Genomic DNA, 18,555 nt, shown 5'->3' with positions numbered 1-18,555 from the left:
AAAAAGACGCACAGCTGTAATCACTGCCAAAGGTGATTGTAACATGTATTGACTCAGGGGCATGAATACTTATGTAAATTAGATAGTTCTGTATTTAATTTTCAATAAATTAGCTAAAAACATGTTTTCACTTTGTCATTATGGGGTATTGCGTGTAGATGGCTGAGATTTTTATTTAATTTAATCCATTTTTAATTCAGACTGTAACACAACAAAATGTGTAATAAGTCAAGGGGTAGGAATACTTTCTGAAGGCTCTGTATGTGCCGCTCGCTGGGTATACTAGACTGACACATAAAACAAGCAACATAGACTGTGCTCCAGCAGGTGGAATCTCGTAAAGATATATGCCGTGTGTTGTTATGAAGAATTGTGCTGAATCAAATGCCATGTATTTTATATTACCTAAATGTACATTAGTCTAGTTCGCTGGGTGCAATACAGTAGCCTGAAACTGCAGTAGTCCTCTTTTATGTCTGTTTTGACCTGTTTTAATCACTGTACATTAGGACTCTCGCCTACAGAAAAGCTTAGGTTTCTATTAAAAAATTCATTAACCAACCTTGAGTATAATGAACTTGAGGGCTTTTTGTGTCGAGGTCCCTTGAGAAGCAACTAACCACTGTCTGAATTTAGCTTCATCATCAGAAGAGTGTTATAACAGTTTTCTTTGTGGGGGAGGGGGGGGGGGGGTCGTTTGGGGTGAAGAATATGACTATATAAATTCTAAGAATTGTTAAAGATTACCTGTCTCAAGACAATATTTCCGTGTGAACATTCATTAACACATCTCGCTTTTTCAATTTTCTTCATCATCTTCTATAGCCCAGTTTTGCACAAGGTGTAACAAAGGAAGTTGACATATAGAGAGAAGCTGTGAGGCTGAAATGGTTCCTGACAGGCTCATTTGGCTCAGATGGACAGTTTACCTCTATCTCTGGCAAGGTCATCCAACAGCCCGCTGGGTAATGCTATGAATTTAGCCTCACCGCGTTTCAAATGGGAAAATACATGTCTGTCTCTACTGTGTGGCTGTGGTCCAAAGAAAGGGTTAATGGTTAGTGCAGCACTCACCTTGAATAATTGCTTTGGACTGTTATGGCATCTGTATTAACCTTTAATATTGATCCTGATGTTGTGCTGGTGAGATAACCATGTGTTTATACTGGTAGACTGCAGAAAGATGTTATTTACCATGATTATAGCTATGATTACACAGTATGATGAAGGACGGGTAAAACAAGTGAGGGAAACCAACAAATGCCACTGATTTATATAATCCAGATATTTTTGGGGGGGGGGGGTTAAAGGGTTGCAAAATAATCCTCACCCTCTTAAAATGTTGTTTTTGTTTTTAATATAAAACAAACATACGCCAACAAAAAAACATTCTTAAACTGGCTCCCATCGAACAGAACAATGACTTTGTTTGCATCCGTGATCAAACAGAGTTTTCCTGGAATGTCTGTTTCACCTCAACAGGAAGGGCTGGGACTGAATGGTGGAAGTACTGTACGTTGAGATGGAAATGTCATCTGTCCTCCTCTGTGCTAAAGTTGAAACCTGGTACCTGTCCAAAATGAAAATGGCACCCTTTTCCCTACATAGTGCACTACTTTTGACCAGGGCCCATAGAGAATAGGGTGCCAGTGGGGACTCAGTCGAGGGCTGGTTTTGTAGTTCTTGTCCTCCCCCATTACTTGTCAGTCAGCCTCTCTGTCTGCTTCAGACGTTAAACCATCATTATCACTACTGTCACTATCTCTGTCCTCTGTCCCCATGACAGGAGTTGAAGCAGCAACTGTATCATCCCACATACTGTATGTTTGATCAATTTACTTCATGTTTTTTATATGCCACAAGTCACCATACAACAGCATATGACGTATGCTTAGTTTGCTCTTTGTCACTGATCAACTAAGACACATTTATTGTCTAGACTACATTTAAGAATGGGCTTTAACTGATTTCACATTCTGAATCCAATTGACTGTATGGCGGTTCATAGATAATAACAATGAAAGGGTTCTATGAATATGAGAACAGCCAGTGGAATACGGATGAAGAATTTTAATTTAACCGATAAAGTCACAGCAAAATAATCCTGCAGCAACAGGAATTCAACATTTAGTCTATAAAGTTGCTTGATCAGTGGTTAAGCTGTTCGCTGGCCAAAAGTAAGCAACATGAAAAGTGCAATACGGTTAAAATAAACGTGTGTTAGCGTGGGATTTCAGTGAATGTATGTAAATCACGAAGCTCATCTGCATTTCCTGCTGTGCAGGACAATTCGTAGCAACAAAAGAGTGATCAAATTAAGATCTTACATCTGTATTTACAGTAACCAATTCAATTCTGCTCACAGAGTGTCAATCTTCACTGATGTGCCCAAACCTCGGTGAGTCCCTCAAGTGCAATTTAGGCATCCGACTACAAAGGGAAGGTGGGTCTAGCTACAGTAGCTAGACTAGGTCCATATTGATTTTCCCATTAGGCGGCATCCCTAACAAACCGTCTCACTGCTAATCCTATGGATAATAGACACTGATGAAATTCTATATTTTTGTGTTTTAGTGACAGCTGACCTCAATCTGCTAAAACAGCCTGCCGACATATAGACCCTACACAGGCCCAGTACAGTCTACAAACTAGGAATAGCTTTGTTATTAATTTATGGTTGATTTCTATTACATTTCAGCATCTTCTCATAATCCACTCATTGTAGCTACTATATATTGGTTTCCTGCCCATTGGCCAATAGCTTAGTGCATCAAATAAAGAGTTGTATAGTAGTGTTTATGTGTGGTAAACCAGGCGTACTGTAAGGCAAGGAGTCGTCTTATTCAAGCCCAGTTTCGGTCTCCTTTCTGTGGAGATAATACCACTGTACTTGCTGTCTGTATCCCATTTCAAGGAGAAATAAAGAAGAGTGGGGAGGATTGAAAAGAGTCAGCTGCTTTACTTTCATCGCTGGTATTCTATTCTGTCTGTGGACTTGGGTCTCTTGCCAAGGGACTTCCCAGAAAGCCGGTAGTGATTTGAATAATCTTCAGGACTTCTCTTCAGTATAAGGAAATCCGATTGGCAGCTGTGGTGAACGCTGGGCTGTTAGGAAATGACCGACATGCTATTTGTGTGTGTGTGTGTGTGTGTGTGTGTGTGTGTGTGTGTGTGTGTGTGTGTGTGTGTGTGTGTGTGTGTGTGTGTGTGTGTGTGTGTGTGTGTGTGTGTGTGTGTGTGTGTGTGTGTGTGTGTGTGTGTGTGTGTGTGTGTGTTTAACTATACTTGGTGGAACCAGAAGTCCCCACAAGAATTGTAAACAGACAAAAATTTGACAGACTGGGGACATTTAGTTGGTCCCCACAAGGTCAAATGCTATTTCTAGAGGGTTTAGGGTTAAGGTTAGAGTTAGAGTTAGTGTAAGGGTTAGAGTGCGTGTGTGTGTGTGTGTGTGTGTGTGTGTGTGTGTGTGTGTGTGTGTGTGTGTGTGTGTGTGTGTGTGTGTGTGTGTGTGTGTGTGTGTGTGTGTGTGTGTGTGTGTGTGTGTGTGTGTGTGTGTGTGTGTGTGTGTGTGTGTGTGTGTGTCGTTGCGTCTCTGTGTGTGTGTGTGTGTGTGTGTGTGTGTGTGTGTGTGTGTGTGTGTGTGTGTGTGTGTGTGTGTGGGTGTGTGTGTGTGTGTGTGAGAGATATCCGTCGATGACAGGAATAGCCTCCCAGTCTTAGCCCCCATCTGATCGAACACTCCCTCCTGGAGAGAACCTCTTATCTTCCTCCATCCCAATTAGAGTGGGATCCATCCCTCCATCCCTCGGGCAGCTGCACATTTTCACCTAATCTATATCCACTTCCTCCATGCCCCATGGAGAAAGCCCATCGCAAAAACCAGAAACACATCAACAGACCTCAGTCCTGTGGCTGAGGTGACAGGCAAGACAGAGAGACTGACACTCTCTATCTATCTATGTCTTGTCTGTTTGTCACCTCTGTTGCTACAGTAACATATCTGTACTGTGTCTCCTCTGTCTAAAAATGTATAATATAATTGTTGAATAATTGTTAAATAATCATAAAATTACATAATTGTGTGCAATGGCGCCGGAGAAGAAGGCTGACATTTTACGTGCCCCCAACCGATTGTTTTTTGTTTGTTTATTTGCATTGTTTGTAACTTATTTTGTAACTAATTTTGTACATAATGTTGCCGCTACCATCTCTTAAGACCGAAAATGGCTGGTTATACGCTTTACTGGCAGGATGGCTGGTTATACGCTTTACTGGCAGGATAGAACAGCGGCATCTGGCAAGACAAGGGGCGGCGGACTATGTATTTTTGTAAATAAAAGCTGGTGCACGATATCTAAGGAAGTCTTGAGCTATTGCTCGCCTGAGGTAGAGTATCTCATGATAAGTTGTAGACAACACTATCTACCTAGAGTGTTTTTATCTGTATTTTTCGTAGCTGTTTACATACCACCACAGATAGAGGCTGGCACTAAGACAGCATTGAATGAGCTGTATTCCGCCATAATCAAACAAGAAAACGTTCTACCAGAGGCGGCTCTCCTAGTAGCCAGGAACTTAAATGCATGAAAACTTAAATCCAGAGAAAAAAAAACTCTGGACAACCTTTACTCCACACACAGAGACGAATACAAAGCTCTCCCTCACCCTCCATTTGACAAGTCTGACCATAATTCTATCCTTCTGATACCTGCTTACGAGCAAAAACTAAAGCAGAACACACTAGTGACGAGATCAATAAAAAAGTTCTCAGATGAAGTTGATGCTAAGCTACAGGACTGTTTTGCGAGCACAGACTGGAATATGTTCCCGGGATAACTCTGATGGCATTGAGGAGTACACCACATCAGTCACTGGCTTTGTCAATAAGTGCATCGATGACTTCGTCCGCACAGTGACCGTACGTACATACCCCAACCAGAAGCCATGGATTACAGGCAAAATCTGCACTGAGCTAAAGGCTAGAGCTGCCGCTTTCAAGGAGTGGGACTCTAACCTGGAAGCTTATAAGAAATCCCGCTATGCCCTCCGACGAACCATCAAACAGGCAAAGTGTCAATACAGGACTAAGATCGAATCGTACTACACAGGCTCTGATGTTTGTCGGATGTGGTAGGACTTGCAAACCATTACAGACCTGTTATGGGAATTTTATGAATAATGACTAAATGATATATACATTTAACGTAGAATTATAACTAACAGAATTATATCCTGTCTGATGAATCATGTTTGTCCATAAGAAAGAGGGACTGTTGGTAGGCAAGGAACTGTGGCAGACAACTTGTGACCACTGTGGAACTGATAACAGGGATGGAAGTCTCCCCACCCAGGGAGGGGAGAGACCTTGGGCTTGTAGTAGATTGTATAGCAGGTGGCGGACAATGTAAGACTTGTGAACTATGTTGCCATTGTATCTGAGAGAAGGAGGGACGTTTATGATGAAATGTCAGGTATATAGACCAATGTACCGGAAATGATAAGCAGAACGTTACGTAAATAAACATTTGACTATTGTAGACTGGGCCTCTGTCTGTTTTTATTTCTATCAGTATCTTACAAATCCTGATATAGCAGACTGAGTAATTTAATTTAATTGGTTAAAGAACATGAGAACTTAATTCTCCTAACAAGACTACAAAGGGAAGTACAGCCAAGAGCTCCCTAGTGACACGAGCCAACCAGATGAGCTAAACTACTTCTATGCTCGCTTCGAGGCTAATAACACTGAAACATGCATGAGAGCACCTGCTGTTTTGGTCGACTGTGTGATCACTCTCTCCGCAGTCGATGTAGGTAAGACCATTAAACAGGTCAACATTCACAAGACCGCAGAGCCAGACGGATTACCAGGACGGATTACCTCTCCATGTCCGAGTCTGTAATACATACATGTGTTAAGCAGACCACCATAGTGCCTGTGCCCAAGAACACTAAGGTAACCTGCCTAAATGACGACCAACCCGTAGCACTCACATCTGTAGCCATGAAGTACTTTGAAAGGCTGGTCATGGCTCACATCAACACCATTATCCCAGAAACCCTAGACCCAGTCCAATTTGCATACCGCCCCAACAGATCCACAGATGATGCAATCTCTATTGCTCTCCACACTGCCCTTTCACACCTGGACAAAAGGAACACCTATATGAGAATGCTGTTCATTGACTACAGCTCAGCGTTCAACACCATAATGCCCTCAAAGCTCATAACTAAGCTAAGGACCCTGGGACTAAACACCCCCCTCTGCAATTGGATCCTGGACTTCCTGACGGGCTGCCCCCAGGTGGCAAGGGTAGGTATCGACATATCCTACAAGCTGATCCTCAACACAGGGGCCCCTCAGGGGTGCGTGCTCATTCCCCTCCTGTACTCCCTGTTCACTCATGACTGCACGGCTAGGCACGACTCCAACACCATCATTAAGTTTGCCGATGAAACAACAGTGGTAGGCCTGATCACCTACAACGATTAGACAGCCTATAGGGAGGAGGTCAGAGACCTGGCCGTGTGGTGCCAGGACAACAACCTCTACCTCAACGTGATCAAGACAAAGGAGATGATTGTGTACTACAGGAAAAAGAGGACCGAGCATGCCCCCATTCTCATCGACAGGGCTGCAGTGGAGCAGGTGGAGAGCTTCAAGTTCCTTGGTGTCCACATTACCAACAAACTAACATAGTCCAAGCACACCAATACAGTCATGAAGAGGGCACGACAAAACCTATTCCCCCTCAGGAGACTGAAAATATTTGTCATGGGTCCTCAGATCCTCAAAAGGTTCTACAGCTGCACCATCGAGAGCATCCTGACTGGTTGCATCACTGCCTGGTATGGCAACTGCTCGGAGTCCGACCGCAAGGGACTACAGAGGGTTAGTGCGAACGTCCCAGTACATCACTGGGACCAACCTTCCTGTCATCCAGGACCTCTATACCAGGCGGTGTCAGAGGAAGGCCCTAAAAATTGTCAAAGACTCCAGCCACCCTAGTCATAGACTGTTATATCTGCTACCGCATGTCAAGCGGTACCGGAGTGCCAAGTCTAGGTCCAAGAGGCTTCTAAACAGCTTCTACCCCCAAGCCATAAAACTCCTGAACATCTAATCAAATGGCTAGCCAGACTATTTGCATTGCCCCCCCTTTACACTTCTGCTAGTCTCTGTTATCATCTATGCATAGTCACTTTAATAACTCTACCTACATGTACATATTACCTCAACTAATCTGTGCCCCCGCACATTGACTCTGTACCGGGTACCCCCCTGTATATAGTCTTGCTATTGTTATTTTACTGCTGCTCTTTCATTACTTTTTTTTTTACCCCTTTTTTCTCCCCAATTTCGTGGTATCCAATTGGTAGTAGTTACAGTCTTGTCTCGTCGTTACAACTCCCGCACGGACTCGGGAGAGGCGAAGGTCGAGAGCCAAAACACAACCCAACCAAGCCGCACTGCACATCCAACCCAGAAGCCAGCCGCACCAATGTGTCGGAGGACCTGGTCAGCGTGCACTGCGCCCTGCCCGCCACAGGAGTCGCTAGTGCACGATGAGACAAGGATATCCTTGGATAAAGGATATCCTTGGATAAACCCTCCCTAACCCGGACAATTGTGCGCCGCCCCATGGGCCTCCCAGTCGCGGCCGGCTGCGACAGAGCCTGGGCTCGAACCCAGAATCTCTGATGGCACAGCTAGCACTGCGATGCAGTGCCTTAGACCACTGCGCCACCCGGGAGGCCCCGTTCTTTAACTACTTGTTACTTTTATTTCTTATTCTTATCCATATTTTTTTTTAAACTGCATTTTTGGTTAGGAGCTCGTACGTAAGCATTTCACTGTTTAATATCTTAATTTCAGCTGTTTAACAGCTTAATACACAAACGTCCTTCTCCAGGCTCTTCTGCTAACGTTAATGTTACCTGCCTTACAATGAGGACATGTAGGGATGAATGGTGTAATGTAGCTAATGCCGCTTTGTATGCAGTCAAGATGCCATTTCACGGAGTGTCTGTGGAGTTTTTCGCTCCTCCCTTGCACTTGATAGAGGAATTTAGGTCACTAATTAGTAAGAAACTCCCCACCTGGTTGTCTAGGTCTTCATTGAAAAGAGACACTAGGCCCTTCATGGAATGAGTTTGCCAGTCCTGGTCTAAGAGGTCTGTGTTACTACAGCCTGTTACTGTTGTCAGGAGGAGAGCACTCTCTCTACTGAACCCTTCATAGATAGGTTTGCAGGTGATTGGAATAGATAGAAGCAGTTGACCTGCAGGGTACCCCCCCCCCCCCCCCCCCCTCAGCGGCACTCTGGGAGAATCGTTCGTTTCATGAACTCCTGGAGTACAACACAGTTGGTGAAAATACCTTCCTGTATCTAATGGAAATGAACAGTCATTTCTATTTGCAGTCTGGAATTGATGACGTGAACTGTGTTAAGAGAGTCGTCATGACGTGCATAAGGTGTAACAGTCCTAGAGATTAGAGTACCTGAGGACATTCATAATTTCAAATGCCTCTCCAGGGTTGTATAAGATTGGATCATAGCCATATTGCCCAAGCCCTGAGTTCCTTGTTACACCCTCTGATTCATTGGCCTTGCAATAATGGGTTTGGCAATAAGCAGCAAACAAATAGGTCACCGTTCCTCAGAATGGAGATGTAAGGTGTGATGACACGTATTAACCAGAACACCAGTCTGTTTGGTCTATAGCTGCTGGTCACCACATTTTAATCTGAGCCCAGGGCCGGCTACTATTTACACACACTGCAAATGAATGCGGCGGCTGGCAGGTGGGCAGAGGCACTTTAGATGAGCAAGAGGCAGCCCAGCTAGACAGTATAGTGAGACCCGGCAGACAAACCAACTCACTGATAACAGATGCATGATAAGCACAGCCAGCCGAGCTCACCCAGGGGCAATTTCCCCACCAGGCTAAAGAAAGAGAGGTTTACTTCAGAGCTTGCTGGCTTTTGTCTGCATCCTAAACGGTACCCTATTCCCTATATAGTGCACAACTTAAGACCAGAGCCTGGTGCGCTATAAAGGGAACATTTAGGATGTAAACCACATCCACTGGTAAACTGTCAGCATTAGGCAGCCAGGCTTGTCTTACTGTACTGTAGGGCTTTGCTTGTTTTGTGACCACACAACTCTCACCACCACAACAGATGGACTATTGTACTATTCAAAAAAAGTTGTGCGATAGTTACATCATGCAGGAAGTAACCCGCTTGAAAGAAAATGTGATTGTTTTGATAGAAACAAGGGGTAGATTATATGTGTGTGTGTGTGTGTGTGTGTGTGTGTGTGTGTGTGTGTGTGTGTGTGTGTGTGTGTGTGTGTGTGTGTGTGTGTGTGTGTGTGTGTGTGTGTGTGTGTGTGTGTGTGTGTGTGTGTGTGTGTGTGTGTGTGTGTGTGTGTGTGTGTGTGTGTGAGTTTGTGTTCTCCGCAAAATCCCCAAAAGGTTTGTGTGAATATTTACTTGACAGTGTTTGTTCTAATAATCCCTATAAAGATAACCTAAACAGTAAACATTTAATGCAGCTTTTTCTTACGTGTTGTGTTATTGTCTATGGCTTCATGACCTATAGCATTTCAGGTATATTATTACAAAGGTAATGTATGTGGTCCCTGGCCCCATAGTGAGTTCCTGGACCGGCAGTCTTTTATGGCTAATGCATAGCCCAAACAAATAACCCTCCTTTACAAGGCCTCCCCAGACCATGGGGCCTATGTTCTGGATGTGACCTGTAGCAGCCAGGCCTGTTGACATGTTTTAATGTCTAGCCTGGCTCTGTCTGTGAGTGTGTGTGTGTGTTTTTGGTTTTACTATCCTTGTGGGGACCAGAAGTCCTCACAAGGATAGTAAAACAAGGAAAATTCAGACAAGTGGGGACATTTTGCTGGTTCCCACTAGGAAAAAGGCTATTTTAGGCTTCGGGGTTAAATGTAAGGTTAGGGTTAGAATTCAGGTTAGAATTAGATTTAGAGGTTAGGGGTTAGGTTTAAGGTTAGAGGTTAAGTTTAGAGTTAGGGGTTAGGGGAAAATGGGATTTTGAATGGAAATAATTTGTTTGGTCCTCACAAGGATAGTAAAACAATTATGTGTGTGCGTGTGTGTGTGTGAGTGAGTGTGAGCGAATGTGTGTGACCTGTAACAGCCGGCCCTGTTGAAACATTCTAAAGGCTAGCCTACAGGTCTCAGGGGGGGACTTCCCATGTGTCTGCGCTGCAGGAATGTCTTCTGTTTACTGGAGATTGAAATCTCTTGGTTTTTACCAACCAAACGGAACTGAGTAAATTTTAATTTAGGACAGGGTGACAGAGGCCTCCGGTCTTCATTATCTTCTGAGATGGGAGCAGTAGGACAGTTGAATTGTCTCTCCTTGGGGGAAGTGACTGGGTGATGTTTAGCAGCTGTGCTTTAGATGTAGAAATGAATCTGGTCTGTTCCAGCGGGAGAGGAAGTGTTGAAGGGCAAATAGTTTCTCCCCAGAGGAGATCTGTAGATTTACTGTATGTGTTGCCATGTTGACTGGACCATGTGGACCAGTGGGGGCTGGTGATGGGAGGACGGCTCATACTAATGTCTGAAACGCAGTAAATGGAATGGTATCAAACACATGGAAACCATGTGTTGGATGTATCTGATAGCGTTCCACCTAATCCGCTCCAGCCATTACCACGAGCCCGTCCTCCCCAATTAAGGTGCCACTACCCTCCTCTGGTGGACTCACGTGCAGAGTGTATACTCAAATGTGTATTCACATATGCAGAACACAGACAGGAAGACACACACATCAAAGTAACGTGATATCTGACAGTGTTAGTGTTTGTCCCTGTCCAACAGTGAAATCTATGTTACAATTCAGTTTCTATTCACCCACAAGCAAGAATACTGTAGAGGTTAGACAACAGATGTCAGAACTCTTTTTGATTTGGTGGAATGTAATGTAGAGTAGACTATAATCTTCGTATTGTGCAGAATGGATCCTAGGGTTATAAACAATATAAAGAATCTAGGCATCACGCTGTTGTTAGATATCACGCTGTTGCTAAATATCCCTCTAGTGGTGTGGGGGCTGTGCTTTGGCAAAGTGGGTGGGGTTATATCCTTCCTGTTTGGCCCTGTCCGGGGGTATCATCGGATGGGGCCACAGTGTCTCCTGACCCCTCCTGTCTCAGCCTCCAGTATTTATGCTGCAGTAGTTTATGTGTCGGAGGGCTATAACGTTTGTTATATCTGGAGTACTTCTCCTGTCTTATCTGGTGTCCTGTGTGAATTTAAGTATGCTCTCTCTAATTCTCTCTTTCTCTCTCTCTTTCTTTCTTTCTTTCTTTCTTTCTTTCTTTCTTTCTTTCTTTCTTTCTTTCTTTCTTTCTTTCTCTCTCTAGGCGAACCTGAGCCCTAGGACCATGCCTCAGGACTACCTGGCATGATGACTCCTTGCTGTCCCCAGTCCACCTGGCCGTGCTGCTGCTCCAGTTTCAACTGTTCTGCCTGCGGCTATGGAATCCTGACCTGTTCACCGGACGTGCTACCTGTCCCAGACCTGCTGTTTTCAACTCTCTAGAGACCGCAGGAGCGGTAGAGATACTCTTAATGATCGGCTATGAAAAGCCAACTGACATTCACTCCTGAGGTGCTGACTTGCTGCACCCTCGACAACTACTGTGATTATTATTATTTGACCATGCTGGTCATTTATGAACATTTGAACATCTTGTACTGAACAGCTTATTCAAATAACCAACTCATCATCAAGCTTGAATCAGCTGTGTAGTGCTAGGACAAAACTCAAAACGTACACCCCTTGGGGTCCCCAGAACCGAGTTTAGGAAGCGCTGCTGTAGCAGCATTGCAAGATAAAACAGTGTTTTCAGAGTAGGTTGGATCCCCCTCAGGAATCCTTCTTAGCACTGCCTCCACCTGCTTAATGAACTGGGTCATGTTTTGAACACAACTCTGTGAATATGAATGGGCTGTGTTTGAACAGGACAACTTTGGGACAGCACTAGCCCTCTCTGTAACAATAGTCCCGGTCTTATCATAACGTTTACCTGCCTTACAGCTGAGTTTAGTTACACCTGGGGATGTGTGTCCTGAATATCTCTAACTGGGCGAGGTTTTCTTTCCTTTGGGTGGTGATGGTTTATCATGATTATATAGACAGGCACCCATTCGCATCAGTTTGCTTGGAGACGTGTGTTGATTGAGGTATCAACAGTGACACACCAGTCAGAGCACTCATCCCTCTGACCCCATGCATTTCATCTTCTAAATAGGTTTTAGAGCTCACATCTAGAGCAACGAACTACATTCCTGAAGTACATGTCATTAAATAAATATTTCATCCTGCCATCTGAAATAATCCCATATGGATTGACATTTTCCATTGGGGTCTCTAAATGTTGTTGGGAAGTAAGTAAGCATTTCACTGTTCGTCTACATCTGTTATTTACGAAGCATGTGACATTTTTTTATTTATTTTTATTTGAGTATCTGGTATAGATAGTCCTCTGTTGGTGGTAACCTGAGAACATACAGTAACAGCTCACAGATCTAGTCGTTGGTTGTGGTGGAGCTCCCTGGAGCACATGACTGGCACCCTAAACTAGTTAGTCTGCAGGCCAACTGCAGGCCAACTGTGGTTTATGATGCATCCTCACTGGGTCACTGGTCTGGAGAGGAAGAGAAAGCCCTCATGAAATGTATGACTTCTCCTCTCTCTCTTTCTCTCTCTCTCGCTCTCTCGCTCTCTCTCTCGCTCTCTCGCTCTCTCGCTCTCTCTCTCGCTCTCATTATATGGGATCATGTTTATTTTTGTTTTTTTTGGCCCATCCATCCTCTTCGGAGGACAAAAATAAACATAGTTTTTATAGCTTTTTATTTTATTGTAACATGTACATTCAACACACATTTGACATACATGGCTGTTTTGCATATCAGTTCATAAACCATGTGCTACGGAATTGGCACATTGAAAATATTGTTTTATTTATGACAAAAAATGTTTGGTCAATTATGGTCTTTAATAAAGGGACAAACAAGTTCCCTACCTTCTCCCCATCCACTTGCCTCCTCCATTTTTGCGGTAATGCTACAATCAGTTGTTTGTCATTTTGGATGGAGCAAACATTTCCATATACGGTTGTTAACTGAACATGTGACATAACTCCACCTTTCCTATTCATAACACCATTAACAAAGGTAATTCAATTTTTTTTTTTAAGATTATGCATAAATAATGTTTTACAAAAAAAGTATATTAGTATATTTTAATAATAATATTAGTTCTAATATTTGTTCTGTCTTTTCTGGAGGATGAAACTGGAATTGCAACCAGCGATATTTTGAAAAAGGTTCCATTTTCAGTTAACTGAAAGTGAGAGGTTGTAATCTAGATGAAGGGAAAATGGCCATTGTTGAACAAGGGATGAGCCTTTCTTAATAATCTACTGGAGAATCAGTTCGGGTTTAAGAATAACTTTTGTACGACTGATGCTTTTATTGAGAGGTTTAATGTTTTAATATTTAATCATTTTAGTCATTATATAAATAAGTATGTTTAATTTTGGCTGGCTTGCCTTTCCAAATAAAGTGAAATATTTTTTGCTCCAATAATTTGAAAACAAATCGGCATGTTTCAGTTTGGTAAAGTGTTGCTGAGAGGGTTTCAATCCCCTCCTGGTTTGACATGGTTGTTAAAACCAGTGAAAGACAAGTAGAATGAACTTCTCTCAAGGTGTTGGGAGTGTCCCTTCGATGCTATGGTGAATATCTCCTCCCTAGGGTAGAAATTCCTCCAGTTTTTCCCTTGATAAATTCAAGCATTAACTGGAGTTACAGACTCTTCTTGTCATAGTGTCTTGCTATCTGAGCTGTGACTTTGCTTTCACACTCCTTCTCTGTTCACATGCAGTAGGATCTGAGGCCAAGGGATGCTTGAGTGACGAAGGATGGATCATACAAAGTGTGCTCTACTTAACCAACTTCCAGTATGACTGAGGCCTGTAGAATAATGTATTAATAGAACAGTGATAGGGAATGGATAAGATTCTTGCATGGTATAATCCGTCGCACGGTTCTGTACAACATGTGGAATCATAAACACCTCAACACAGGAAAATAATTCTAGAACTAATCTGTAAAACAATGTTGTCATTCCCTTTACAAAATGAGAATTGCAGATCTGTAGTCTCTAGCGGTCTCTGTGTCCTGTCTTCCATTTTCGCTCTGGTCAATAGCAGTGTATGATTGCCAGCTGCCTTCCAACTCCCCTGTTTCACCCAGAGGCCTTATGGGTACCAGCTGAGTACCTGCTCTCCCAGTAAGATCACAAGTGACTCTGGATACGTCCCAAATGGCACTCTATTCCATATATAGGCCACTACTTTTGGCTCAGGGCTCTGGTCAAAAGTAGTGCACTATATAGGGAATAGGGTGCCATTTGGGGTCAAAAGTAGTGCACTATATAGGGAATAGGGTGCCATTTGGGATGCATATTCTATACTGCCCAAGGCCCTCTGCTACTGCTACCAGCATCTCACTGGAGACCAGTAAAGAATAGTGAATTTCCAACCCACAAACATCCAACACAGTCTTTGATCTGGTGATACCGCAGTCGGGCTAGAATCCTAGCCTTCTGATAAAAAAGACTTAGAGATATGCATCCCCACTGTTGTCCAATATTGTGCATTGTGCCTGTTTAATGATGGATGGATGCTTTAGGGAATCTTCCATGGAGAAGGAACGGCGTATTGTCTTGGGGTGACAATGGGATTAGGGCCACATTCTTGTGAATGGATTCTTACAATGGCCATATTTTCCTCTCAATAGACAGAGCCCAGTGAACGGAGAAGAACATTCCAGGAAAGAATAGAGAATATTAATCTCCCAAAGAAACACTGGGTTGGTCAAGATATTAAAGCATGCTAGAAATTATTAAAAATTGACAAAGAAAAAACATTGTGAAAGGACTGTGCATTTCACAAGATTGTTTTGATGTAAACATATGTAGGCCTACCCCTTCAACATTCTTTATCTTTAGATTTTTTGGTATTTGCTGTTATTCATTAGAGTAAGATCACTATCAAAACCTTCCTGTCTCTGTGAGTACAGTATGCTTGCATTGGCCTTTTCAAGCAACACAAAGAAGCACAGCAGCAAACCTTTACATGTAGTCAATCCCCCGACATGTCATATTTTGATAAAGAAAAACACATTTGAATTACATTTAGGTTGGATGCAAAATGCATCATACATTTTCTCCTCACTGTTCTCAGCTTAAATTGGTCTGCAGACACCTTTTCCTCTGGCTGGGAGACTGGAGTTGAGTCAGACTGCACCAGCCAAGAATCTACAGCTCTATACATACACATAAACACGAACAGAGGTACAGTACAGGAACATGAGCTTCAAACTTTCACAGTCCAAAGAGACTGTTTTCTAAAGGACAAAGTTCTTTGCCTTATTAGAAGCATAACGAAATGTAAAAATACATGTGGGATGCAATGAAATGTTAAAGATTCCAGTTATTTTCATCACTTATGAGGACACCCACATACTACATATTCTGCCTATCACCATCATGAAACATTGTTATTAACAATGTAGACACACTCTTTTGACAAATGGAGTTGTTGAGCATTTAACAAATTAGGTTAAGTGCGTTGTCAGCTCAGATATTCGAACCAGCAATCTTTCGGCTACTGGCCCAACGTTTTAATCGCTAGGCTACGAGGTCAGGCTCCTTCAAAGGCAATTTGATTTGTATTAAGGTCGTGGTGGAAAAGTTTGAAACTCTCCTGACCCGGTCAAGTCCTTAGACGGTGCAGCATATCCCATATGCTCCAGGGCTGGGCAGGGTGGGTAGTGTGGCCCCAGACTCTCTCTGGCAGATAGAGGAGCTCTGGTCTGGAGCTCAGTCAAGTCATGTCATATAATGTCATGCATTATGCAGACAACAGTTATGTAAGATATGGAGTGAGATAATGAGCCCAGAGCAGCTGTGGGGGCTTGTGGTTGGTTGAGAGACCTGAAGGGTGTGGCAAACTCTGAATAACTCACACAGGAATACACACAGAACGCAGATTCATTGAGTAAGCAGATAGTCCAGTAGCCAGATAGCCAAGTCTTTTCAGAGGTTAAAGAGAATATAGCTGCAATGTCATTTTCTTTGAAAGATTTACTCAAATTACTCAACTTTTAATGAAGAGTGTCAGCAAATCAAGAACAGACCCCTAATGGATTCGCTAACAGAGAGAGAAATAGAGAGAGAGAGAGAGAGAAATAGAGAGAGAGAAATAGAGAGAGAGCTAGAATTAGGGAGAGAGAAATAGAGAGAGAGAAATATAGAGAGAGAAATAGAGAGAGAGAAATAGAGAGAGAGAGCTATAAAAATATATATATATATAGAGAGAGAGAGAGAGATAGAAATAGGGAGAAAGAAATAGAGAGAAAAAGAGAGAGAGAAAAAATATATAGAAAGAGAAATAGAGGCAGAGGAATATATACAGAGAGAAATATAGAGAGAGAAATAGAGAGAGAGCTAGAATTAGGGAGAGAGAAATAGAGAGAGAGAAATCTAGAGAGAACTAGAGAGAAATAGAGAGAGAGAAATATAGAGAGAGAAATAGAGAGTGAGAGAAATAGAGGGAAGGAAAGCAAAGGAACACTAGAGGGAGAAATAGAGAGAGATAAATACTGTAGAGAGAGAGAGAAATAGAGAGAGAGAAATAGAGAGAAATACTGTAGAGAGAGAGAAATAGAGAGAGAGATACTGTAGAGAGAGAGAAATAGAGAGAGAGATAGAAATAGAGAGGGAATGAAAGCAAAGGAACATTAAAGAAGGGGAGATGGGTTATTTCTATATTTCACAACTAGCAGTGGACTGGAAGAGAACACTTCTCTTGGAGCAGCATCACTCAAATGAAAACATGACATCAGTAATTGGCCTTTTTACTGTGTTGAAAACTGCAGCCTGTATGAGCACTGTGCTGATCTGGAATAAATCTATTCAACTTTTCAAGAAATGCTAATTATTACAGTAGTATTGTAGCCTACTATTCGGTTCATTCCTAAATACTTAATTAGTGTTACTGTTCTCCTTTCCATTTAAATTCACTGTTCTCCTTTACATTTACATTCACTGTTCTCCTTTACATTTAAATTCACTGTTCTCCTTTACATTTACATTTACTGTTCTCCTTTACATTTACATTCACTGTTCTCCTTTACATTTACATTTACTGTTCTCCTTTACATTTACATTCACTGTTCTCCTTTACATTTACATTCACTGTTCTCCTTTACATTTACATGCACTGTTCTCCTTTACATTTACATTCACTGTTCTCCTTTACATTTACATGCACTGTTCTCCTTTACATTTACATTCACTGTTCTCCTTTACATTTACATTCACTGTTCTCCTTTACATTTACATGCACTGTTCTCCTTTACATTTAAATTCACTGTTCTCCTTTACATTTACATTTACTGTTCTCCTTTACATTTACATTCACTGTTCTCCTTTACATTTACATTCACTGTTCTCCTTTACATTTACATTCACTGTTCTCCTTTACATTTAAATTCACTGTTCTCCTTTACATTTACATTCACTGTTCTCCTTTACATTTAAATTCACTGTTCTCCTTTACATTTCAATTCACTGTTCTCCTTTACATTTAAATTCACTGTTCTCCTTAACATATAAATGAAAATATAAAAGGTTTCCTGTGGCCAGAGGTTATAATATAAGGTGCTTTAAGAGAGTTGGACATGAATATGTCAGGGTTGATGGCACATTCCAACTTCCTGATGATGTGTACTGTATGCTTACTATAGAACCCCTTAGACAGCACACTCTCATTTCCCATAAGCTTCAGCTCCTCAGACTCCCATGGTGCTTTGGGGCCTGGCTGAGAGTAGCCTAGACATCTATCTCTCTTCTCCTCCTTAGGATCATTAATACCATGACCCAGAAAATGCATCTGGGAGGTTCACTGAGGTCGGCGCACACCGACACACACCTACGCACAAATGCACTCTCACGCACGCACGCACGCACGCACGCACGCACGCACGCACGCACGCACGCACGCACGCACACACACACACACACACACACACACACACACACACACACACACACACACACGTACACACGCACAAACACACACGTACGAACACATACACGCACAAACACATACACGCACAAACACATACACACACACTGAAAGAGGTACAGGGCTAATTGGTTAATAATGTTAACAACTGTTAATGTGTTTCCGCTTCCTGTGAATACTTAAAGATATATGCAGATAAGAGCCAAACTGATGATGGAGATTTCCCCTTCTGGTCTGCTGGTCACAAATGGACCGTATTTAGATAATATCCCACTAAACACAGGCTTATAACCCCATCGGACACACGTCAAAATACAGTGATTGTGGAAAGTATTCAGACCCCTTGACTTTTTCCACATTTTGTTAAGTTACAGCCTAATTTTCGAAACACAATACCCCATAA

Source organism: Salvelinus alpinus, chromosome 14 (assembly GCF_045679555.1).
Source record: "Salvelinus alpinus chromosome 14, SLU_Salpinus.1, whole genome shotgun sequence".
In the NCBI taxonomy this organism is placed as follows: Eukaryota; Metazoa; Chordata; class Actinopteri; order Salmoniformes; family Salmonidae; genus Salvelinus; species Salvelinus alpinus.
Note: the sequence above shows the minus strand (reverse complement) of the source record.